This window comes from Diadema setosum, chromosome 20 (genome assembly GCF_964275005.1).
Source record: "Diadema setosum chromosome 20, eeDiaSeto1, whole genome shotgun sequence".
Taxonomy (NCBI): Eukaryota; Metazoa; Echinodermata; class Echinoidea; order Diadematoida; family Diadematidae; genus Diadema; species Diadema setosum.
This window is the reverse complement of record NC_092704.1, coordinates 19583891-19594718: the sequence shown is the minus strand read 5'-3', so window position 1 is coordinate 19594718 and position 10828 is coordinate 19583891. Positions and strand designations below refer to the sequence as shown.

The window sequence follows — 10828 nt, the reverse complement described above, 5'->3', positions numbered from 1 at the left end:
TAATGAAATTAACTTTCCTCAAATTTACACAGTAGCTAGCTGCTGCAGCTGCTGAATAACTTACAATTTTGTTGGGTACTGTTTCAAAATACTGCAGGAAACAGCAGCAGTACTCCTGTGGTAACACTGTGGTATTCCTGTGGTATTCCTGTGGTACAGATTTTGCATAGCTCATGAATATTCATTAAAAGCAACCTAAACTTTAGAAGATTCATAAAATACTTCTAAATTCGAAGTATTTGTGAAGGGATTTCCTTTGAACTATTGTCTAATAATGTTATGTTACACCCAATGTCATAAATTTTGTTATGAAAAGGTTATTTCATATTCAATAACAGTGTTATCTAGTCAGTAACCATGCCTTCATGCATTACAAATATTGATACACCTAATGACTATGTGGTGACTACCACATTGTACTGTGGTGGACTACGTGGTGACTGCCACAGTGTGGTAGACTATGTGGTGAATACCATAGTGTGGTGGACTATTTGGTGACTAACACAGTATGGTAGACTATGTGGTGAATACCATAGTGTGGTGGATTATGTGGTGACTACAACAGTGTAATGACTATGTGGTCATAACTCTGTGGTCACAGTGTGTAAGACTGTGGTTTGATTCACCGTGTACTTAATATGTGTTTTGGACCATGTGGTAACGCTATGTTGCACAGTGTGGTGACGCTGTGTTTCACACTGTGGTAAATACACAGTGTTACCACACGTCCCAAAATCACATATTAAACACATGTGTTCGACACTGTGTTACACATTGTGTTCCACACAGTATTCGACACTGTGTTCGACACTGTGTTACATAGTGTGGTAAAACTGTGTTCTTTCCATAAGGGTAAACAAGGAAACAAATACAATTTCATTTTTTTTACTGTAGGCCTATAATGATTATGGAAAGGAGGAATTCAAAAGAGAAGCATAGCTTGTAAATTTTGTGAATAACTGTGGGAGATGAGGGCACCTCAAGATCCGTCAAGGACTCCATAAAAATATGTGTGAAAATTTTGATATTATCGTGACATCAGGCCAAACAGAAAGAAACTACTATGACAAGGACAAGAACGAAGGCAAGGAAGGAACATGCATGAAAACAAACTAAAATAGGCATAGCAAAGAAAGGAAGGGAAATAAGAACAAGTGGTCTACAATTATGTTTTTACGAAAGGTCGCCATTTGCTAAAAAAACGTGCGCCTGGACCAAACTTATAAGCCTTCCAATCTCTTTCAACCCACTTAAATCTTCGAGGTCTAAAGACCAAATGCTTCAATCCACATTACCTTATATCCATGCCTTTTTCTTTATCATACGCAAACACACACGCACACACACTGATAATCATTTGATTGGTTTGTTTGCTTGCAAAACATAAGCTCTTGATTTTAACAAAATCGTATTTAAACACTATGACATATGTTTACATCTACTCAATGTACTTGCTAACAAATCTTATACTTATGTCAACTCAACTCGTCACAAATTAACCAAAGCAACAACAAAAATGTAACCACCGGACATTTCTCTTTGTCACTCCACACATATATGTTTTGTCACTCGTTAACATGTTATGATATACAATCCCTGCCGGAAAGAACACAGCGTCAACACAGTGTGTTGATAGAGTGACCACACAGTTGACTGTATGAACACATAGTGACCACAGTGTGGTCATACCTTTGCCACATTGTGATTACTCTCACTATGTGTATCATCATGGGTTGTCACATAGTTTTCATACAGTGGAATGGTAACAACTATATGAGCAGCTTCGTTCACGTAGTTTCACAGAGTCACCACAGGGTGATCAGGACTTTCACATAGTGGGATAAAGCTAACACACAGTAGTCATTGAGTCTCACATACAGAGGGAATGCATGGACACGCAGTTGCACACTGTGGAGAGATCTGTCACACAGTGAAAATGTATGGACACATAGTTGCCACACTGTGGATAAATCTGTCACACAGTGGAAATGTGATGGACACATAAATGCCACAATGTGGAGAGATCGGTCACACAGAAGGAATACATGGACACATAGTTGCAAATTGTGAAGAGATCTGCCACACAGTGAAAATGTATGGACACATAGTTGCCACACTGTGGATAAATCTGTCACACAGTGGAATGGATGGACACATAGTTGCCACACTGTGGAGAGATCTGCCACACAGTGGGAATGTACGGACACATAGTTGCCACACTGTGAAGACATCTGCCACACAGCGGATAGTATGGACACATAGTTGCCACACTGTGGTAAGATTTGTCACAGAGTGGGAATGGATGGACACATAGTTGCCACACTGTGAAGAGATCTGTCACACAGAGTCAGTGTCAACACGCTGTGTTCACATAGTGACAGTCTCCACCCCGAGGAGATATCTCTCACACTGAGGCATCACCTCGGAGTGTTCACGTAGATACACACAGTCTCCACACAGATGCAAAATCTCTGCGTCACGCAGAGACAATGTGTCTTTTTTATATAATTATCGTACACATTAAATCAACACATAAGATCTTCAGTAATCTTCAGGACTGAAGGATGCAGAATAAACATAAGAAGAAGACACCAAGGAAAATTTATATGACAGAGAAATAGCGTCAAAACTAGAGAGTACTGAAATGGTATGATTCTGCAATGTAAATAATTTATGCCAGAATTAATCAATTGAAAGAAACAACACAAACTTGCAATCGCACAACATTTGATGAATCTTTTGCCGAAAGATGATTGCAATAATAATTAGTCCGGATATAATAATTATTCTCCAACAGGTACGAGAAAAGAATATTAACACAGATCCAACATAATGCATTCGCGATTGTGTTCTTCAATATCTTTCTACGGAGACTTGGAAAACATGATTGTGATTACAACTCTACTTGCGCACTTAAACCTGAAGGCAATGCTGCAGCCTGACTAGAAAACCTCATGGGATTTGGACGCACCGCACTCACACATACATAGTCGTACTCACACACAGCACATACACCCCGCATATACATAGCGAACACACAATATCCGCATGATTACGGTTCTGGTGCGGTGGATCTTGGTTCTAGTCTGTTTGACCCACCGCTGACCTCTATGTACTTATCTCTACTCTGTACGCTACGTAGAGATCTCACAGTGGTTTGACCCCTTGACGTATTACGAAACAAGCGGCTTGGCAGAGATTTAATCGTCATTTTGAACTGCGCACCCAGTCTAACCTCTCCGTATATGCAGGGAGGTTGTCTTTCTTTCACTTTCCTGGTATGCGTACAGTGTACGTATCGCCCATGGCCATTGATAAACGCACGCGAATTATAGTTCGCTCCTGCGTTTGGTGGTTTCATCATGTTTTCGTTCCTTTGCAAACTTGGACAGTGTGCAAATGTGCAGTGCTAAAGCTAAAGAATCAAAAGTGAATGGTAATTTTAACCGGGCAAACCTAAAAGCAAGTCATATTGCATGTGACTTTCGGATACGGCTGAGCGACAGCGACAGGTATACCAGGCAGCCTGGCAACGTAGGATGCAACCATGCGAGTGTTTTCATGTGGTCTATACATCAAATGGTGAGTCCATCAAATCAATGTCGCCTTAGAATTTATTAGTAATCTAATCAAGAACCCCTAGCTATGCATAGTTCTAATTCCTCATCATAATAGTGCCGAGTGTATACTCGGACAGGTTTCAATAGGAAAACGTGTGTTATTACCAGAACAGTTTGATAACGGGCTGTAACATATTAATTAACAACTTTTTTATTGGCTTAGATTCAAGCTGAACCTTTTTATTTAAATGTGATCAATCTAACTGCAAGAAGGAAACTTGAGTACGTCTCAGGAAATATATGCTGCGATGTTCAGAAAACATTTGTCAGACTCTAGTGAAAAGACAAAAAACGGGGACGGTGGGGGAATGATAATGATAAGTTTGATTAAAACCACTGTAAGAAAGTAATGGACAGAATGCCAAGAAAATGAAGTTACTACTGGTGTTGTGGTGTGATGTACACCAGATACCATTGTGCATTGTGTGATGTGGCCTAACAGTTATACGTATGGATGGAGGGTGAATGCATTAATATGTGTGTGGCTGCATAGTCTGCAAGTGCAAGAAAAAAAAAAGCAATGTTGAGAAGATGGAAAAAAAAATGAGCCTCAAACCTAATAGCGCTAAAAATTTTTATTGTTATTATTTCAGTCCTGGAGGAAAACATTTTGTCTGCTCTGGAGAAAGCACAGCCGATAGAAGCAAAGAGATCACCGGTCTTCTGCAGCACGTACAGCGCCCATACCATCAAAGAAAAGTAAAGATGACTTTGCTTTCTCCGGCTCAGCTTCTGTTCCGTTCTTCAGAATTTACAATGACACCACCCCTCCCTTACTAGTACCATCACGGACTGTCTGGTTCTCCACAACAATGTTCTCACTCCACATTTATGCCTGCCTCGATCTCGACCCATCTACGTCCCCAAATGACCAGGAGATGCACTCTTATGAGTCAGGTGGTGACTCAGTTAAGAAGGTATTGTAATTCAGATGGTTCATCATTTCATTTTCTTCGGACATATGTAACAAAAATTGTCTCTTTTTTTATTGAACAACAAAAAAAGATATTTATTACTATGTGACTCTCGTAAAGCCAACACTACTTATTAATGTGCTAAGTTTTGGTGATAATTTGTTTTGCTGATTTTATTTTTGTAATTCAAATGAATACCCGACGCCAGTATATCATGTTCTACGGTATGCTAAAGCATTTCACCTCATTGGCAACGGAATGTCCAAGATAAGATTTCGAGACCAGTACTTCGAGGGAAATCGAAGTACTATTGATTGAATTCTTGAGAGCAAAATCTTCAAAAATTTCAATTAAAAGATGATAGCTAAGAGAGAGTACACCCTGGAAAGTTATACAAGAAATATCCATACGAGAGAAATAATGATAATACCATATTAAAAAACAACAACGTTGAACAGTGTATCCGAAATTAAACTGCAATCTCCCAAAGTTTTAAATGAATGGTACATATGCAATGAAGTTTGTGCAAAACATAAATACATTGTACACTTACTTCGACTTTGATTGTTCTGCCTTTCACTGGCTTTTTTAAAAACGTATAAAGTTGTGATTGATTGCAGTTTATGGATATTGTATGGTTGTTTAGCGTTGTAAAGCGCTTCGAAACATGTATTAAGTGCTAAATAGATATTTCATATCATTATTATTATCATTATTATCATTATTATCATACTAGTGATTATTATTGTTGCTATTACTATTATAAAGGGTAATTACCCCTGTAGACTAGCAGCCGTTGCAGTGCACCTAATATAACACCTGTGATTAAACAATTTTACAAAACTTTTCCTTTTCCTGTTGTAGTAATATGGTACATATTTTTATTATTACTTGACATAACTTAATACAAGCAAGTGAAATTTCGTTGTAAGATCTAAATAATGAAACATATAATCCTAATATTGATTATTTTATATGCTAATAGTAAATGACACTGCGTGCTTTTATCATCATTAATACTGTCTTCAATCTTTCTTTTTCATTCTGTACAGAAGATTCGGACATACTGAGCGATGGCTTGGCTCAACTGGGAATGCTACAACCGCGCCAGCAATCCTGGTCAAAGGTAGTCCTGGCCCCGGTGGGATACTCTTCACCCAAAAGGAAGTGTGATTTGTACGGCTTCGTGGCACATCCAAATCCATCGCAGTAGATAAACCAAATACAACTCGAATTTTGGTAACTATACAATATCTCAACATTCCTTCCTGGAACAGCTATACAGTTCAGTGAGTCATACCAACCTTTTGTTGAATATAAGGTGATTTAGCATGCCCAGTGCAAATGATTTTTCTCCATTGCATGTTTCTCCCCCCTTTTTTTTGGGGGGGGGGGGAGGTCTAGGGTTGGTTATGAAGTCAATTTCTGGTTTCGGGCCGAAAAGTTAATAACATTTGTGTAGCCTTGACTAGGTATAATATCGATAAAAAGAATGCATCTAGCCTAACTTTTTATTGATTATTAGTGATTCAAATTGTAATCATTAAACCCGCCTGCAAACAAAGCTGGTTACCAGTCATAGTACCATAATTGGTGTTGAATTGTGCACAGATCTCAGTCTTACAGATAAGATCACACCTCATGCAGAAGTCATCATCTGTATTGATTTTAATCAGTCAAATCAAGCCCTCTAACATACTTGATTGTACCAAGAAACCATCATTAAAAGGTTTTCACTCGCCCAGATGTGGCTATTAATGAGGTAATTGTACCAAATATTGTTCTGTTAAACCAGTATTGCCCTGAAAGTAAGATTATGTTTGTTTGTTTGTTTTGATAAAGGAAACATGAATATATGTGCTACGAGAGCTCGCTGCTGTAACATATTCCTAAATTGGTTTGTAATAACAGGAAATGAAGCAAGCTTGTATTTCATAATAGTCATGCAAATTGTCATTGAGACATAGCTTTTTCTTTTATAAAACTGAAAGAATGTTTTGTGGGCAATTACAGAATAAAGCACGTTTTAATATTTGATTGTATTTTCCTCTTATTTTTGTATGATATAGATTATCATAGAAGTCTTGTCCTGGCAAGTTTATACCTTGAAGCTTTAAAAACTATGATGCCGAGATACATTATAGATATTACAGTGAGCTGTATTTGTAAATCATTTATATTGTGATTGATTTTGTATTATAAGAAAAGTGTTTTTGATTTTGATATTAAATTAGTATACTGATGCAGAGTACACATTTGCGCACTTTTGTCTTTTCCTTTGAGGTATAAGTAGTGCTCTACAAGACTGCATCTTAACAATCTGGGGGATTTGACAAAATGAAATTTCATTAGTTAAAGGACAAGTTCATCTTCATATAAATGTGGATTGCGTGAATGCAACAATATCAGTAGAACAAATCAGTGAAAGTTTGGGGGAAATCGGACAATCCGTATAAAAGTTATGAATTTTTAAAGTATCTACGCAGTTACTGCTGAATTTGAAGACTGCTACAGTGTATGATGTCACAGCTTACAATACATTAAAAAGATAAAAAGAGAATTTCACAAAATTTTACTTTTTGAAAAAAAAAAGTGTACATTTTCTCACCTTGTCACAGACGTATGTTAAGGGTAATATTATTCTTCTTGCCTTCTAAAAGAGCTGAATTTAAAAGAACTTTTATTAGGCGAGGAAAGTGAAAATATGAATTTTCTTTATATTTTCTTTACATCGTTGTACTCATGAATGTGACATCACAAGCTATAGTAGTCTTCTCATCCAGCCTTCAGTGAGCAGAAACTTCAAAAGTTCATAAATTTTGAACTGATTGTCTTGATTTTCCTGAAACTTTCACTGATGTGTTTTACTAATATTGCTGCATTCACTAAACACACATGTCTGTGAAGGTGAACTTGTTCTTTAAAGCGGATCAAAGTATGCAGGAATCGGGCCATAACCAAGAAAGCTTGTCATCGGAATGAAATCTTCTGTATTTCTGTTTCTTCACAACGAATGAATTAATTACTGGAAATAATTCATTCTGTAAACTGCACTAGAGCTACTAGACAATGTGACAGCACTGGGAGGAAACTCACCACGGAGTGTTCACAGTGTGAAGACTGGATGGAAAATCACCATAGAGTGTACAGAGTGTTTAGTCTGGATGTAAAACTACCGCAGAGTACTCACAGTGTGGTAACTGTATGGAAAATCTCCACAGAGTGTACACAGTGTGGTGTTTGGATGGAGAACTCACTGAGTGAAAGATACCACATTGTGCAGAGAGATCACTGTGTGAAAGGTAACGGTGTGGCAGTAGATGTCACTGTGTGAAAGATACCATAGTGTGGCAGGAAATTCACTGGGTGAAAAATACACAGTGTGGCTGAACAGCCATTGTGTGAAAGAAACCACAGAGTGACGGAAGTTAATGTGTGAGAGATAAAAGTGACATCTGTCATAAAACATATAGTGAAAACACAGCAAAGCATATAGTGAAACATACAGTGAAACACACAGTGAAAACACACAGTGAAGCATATAGTGAAACACACAGTGAAACACACAGTGAAAACACACAGTGAAGCATATAGTGAAACACACAGTGAACCACGTACTGAAACACAGTGAAACACACAGCGAAACACGTAGTGAAACACACAGTGAAACACATTCACCACAGTGTGAAACACACTGTGTTCATACAGTAATTCCACTGCGTTAAATTGGAACACTTTTCAATACAGTGAACCACACAATGAAACATTCTGTGACTACACTATGAACCACACTGTGGTTGATCGGTTGAGATCACACTGTGGTAACAGTGTGGTTCATAGTGTTGTCACACTGTGTTCCACTGAGTGGTTCACCGTATTAAAAAGTGTTCCAAATTAACGCAGTGGATTGACTGTGTGAACACAGTGTGTTTCACACTGTGGTGACTATGTGGTACACTATGTGTTTTTTTCTGGCAGGGATGTATGTGCAAACTCTGGAAAATATCGAGATCATACTCGACACACAAATGTGACTCTGTCACTCTGTAACGAAATACATATACAGGTTATTGATTTACAAAAAGGACGATATGTCTTGGTTTCTTTATGCCTCACTCTCACTCAACACTTTTTCATTAAATCAAAACAACACAAATTATTTTGTTTTAACACAAATCGGTTGACATAAAACTCAAAATTTGAGCGACAGTTTTCCTGTGACTGGCCGGTTGTGTTTTGCTATACTGTTTTTGCATTTACTAGCATTAACTCTGTAACGTATCGGTATACATAACAATATGAATCCTTTGACTCTTTGGGTTACATTAACTGAAATCAAAATAGAAGTGTGCAACTGAAGCACAACTCTCACTGTAATCTTACACACCACAAATATTGTTTCCTAACGTTCCCTGTGATGTTGGGTTTTCAAAATATTATACAATGCTTGGCGTGTAACACATCATGATTTTTTTTTCAAGTGATGTCTCCTTATAAAGACAGAATATTGTGTACTAGTACTTTCTCATACTTCCTAGCATCACTCACATATACTTTTTCGTTTAAAACAAACATGATTAGCATAGATACAATTTCTTCCTTCACAGAAAACTGAACAAAAATACATAAACACATGAATATATTGTCATATGCACAAAAAAATCAACATCAGTTTCTTGTCTGTTTTGAGTCTTCTTTGAAATTTCTGCTTGATGTAGGTTTCAGTGTCGATTTAAGATTGTTATCGTTCGGCAACATTATCAGCGCGTGCACAGTTTCAAGCTCGCGACAAAGCGTCTGCTAATTTGTTGTCCTTTCCTGCTATGTGCACAATTCTCAGTGGGTACGGCTGGAGAATCAAACTCCAACGGAAGAGACGCTGATTTTTGTGCTTGAAGCGTTCTAAGAACGTCAATGGGTGATGGTCAGTGTACAACACGATGTCTCTTACACCGTCCAAATACGCTTCGAAATGTTGCACGGCTAGAACGACACTGAGACATTCCTTCTCCACAGTTGAATACTTTTGCTGATGGCGATTCAGTTTTTTGGAGAAGAAACACACAGGTTTGCTGTGTCCGTTGTCGTCATCCTGAAGTAGCACGGCTCCTACTCCTCGGTCACTAGCATCCGTATGTTACGGTCTTAAAGTGTAAGCCGGTCTTAAAGTGTAACTCGATGCCTAGGCTTCTGAAAATGTGTCCGCTTATAGAGTCTCACCTGTGGTTTTGAATACGTTTATGGGCCAGTTCTTTCCGTCGTCTGCTCACTCACCACTCACTTTTATATTTGCCATGGTTTTAAAGTAGAACAAGTAATATTAATTCTGCATTCTTATATTTCAACATGTCATAAATGTTTATCATTTATTTTCTTCCCTAAGCTCTTGTCAGTATGTATGAAGTGTGCTTATTTTTAAGAGGCATTATAGATGAGAGGTGAATGACAGATGGGGAGACGACGGAGTAAATGGCACTGAAAGGGGGGGGGGATAACACGTATGTGTGAAAAACGTCACAACTCCGTACTGGAAACCTACTTTTAAGAAGTGAAAATTGCCATCTTTTCTTAATTTGGTTTTATACCTAATCTATATGTGTGTCTTGATGTTTAGTGTGTTTGTTGGTGCGTGATGTGCGTACTGCGAATGTCTTGTATGACTTTATGCAGCAATATGATACTAGTAAATGTACAAACCTCTACTCTAGTTTTTGATATACCAAATTTTCCTTTTCACAGTGTATGAGTTGTAAAATGTTTCAACACTTGATAACCACAATAGGCATGATCATTTCTGCATGCAGGATATTTTATGGGGTGCATGTTTTCGAGAACAATCATGCGCAAAAAACAACACATTACGTGGAGCAGACATAGTACCTTCAATAATCATACACGTCATAAACGCGAAGCTGCAGATGCTTTCAGGGTCCTATATGAGCTTTTTTTTCATTTAAGTTATTGCTGTTTCTGTATGGTACAATTAATCAAATCCCTTTCGAAAACGTACTTATTGAGTAATCATTGATTCATCATTAATTATGCCGTACTTTGCACATGAGAGATAAGGAAATCGTCATAAATGATGATAAAATAAATGATCCTGTGTTTAAAGCAGCTTAATAACACAAAGTTTTTAGGGCTTTTGATTGACCGAGAATTATCCTGGAAAATTCACATTAATTTTGTAAGTAAAATTTTATCCAGAAACATTGGGATTTTGATTAAGCCTATCTCCCCTGTTTATATTTTGCAGAGTATATATTCTTCTTTTATATCTCCACACTTTAATTA

General features: G+C 37.6%; 1 long non-coding RNA gene across 1 annotated transcript; it reads left to right on the top strand.

Annotated features, from left to right (window-relative positions):
- Positions 1 to 3456: 3456 nt before the first annotated feature.
- LOC140243801 (uncharacterized) lies at positions 3457 to 6772 on the top strand. Its single transcript, XR_011902252.1, has 3 exons — positions 3457 to 3582; positions 4214 to 4537; positions 5587 to 6772. It is a non-coding gene; the product is annotated as an uncharacterized lncRNA (long non-coding RNA).
- The last annotated feature ends 4056 nt before the right edge of the window (positions 6773 to 10828 follow it).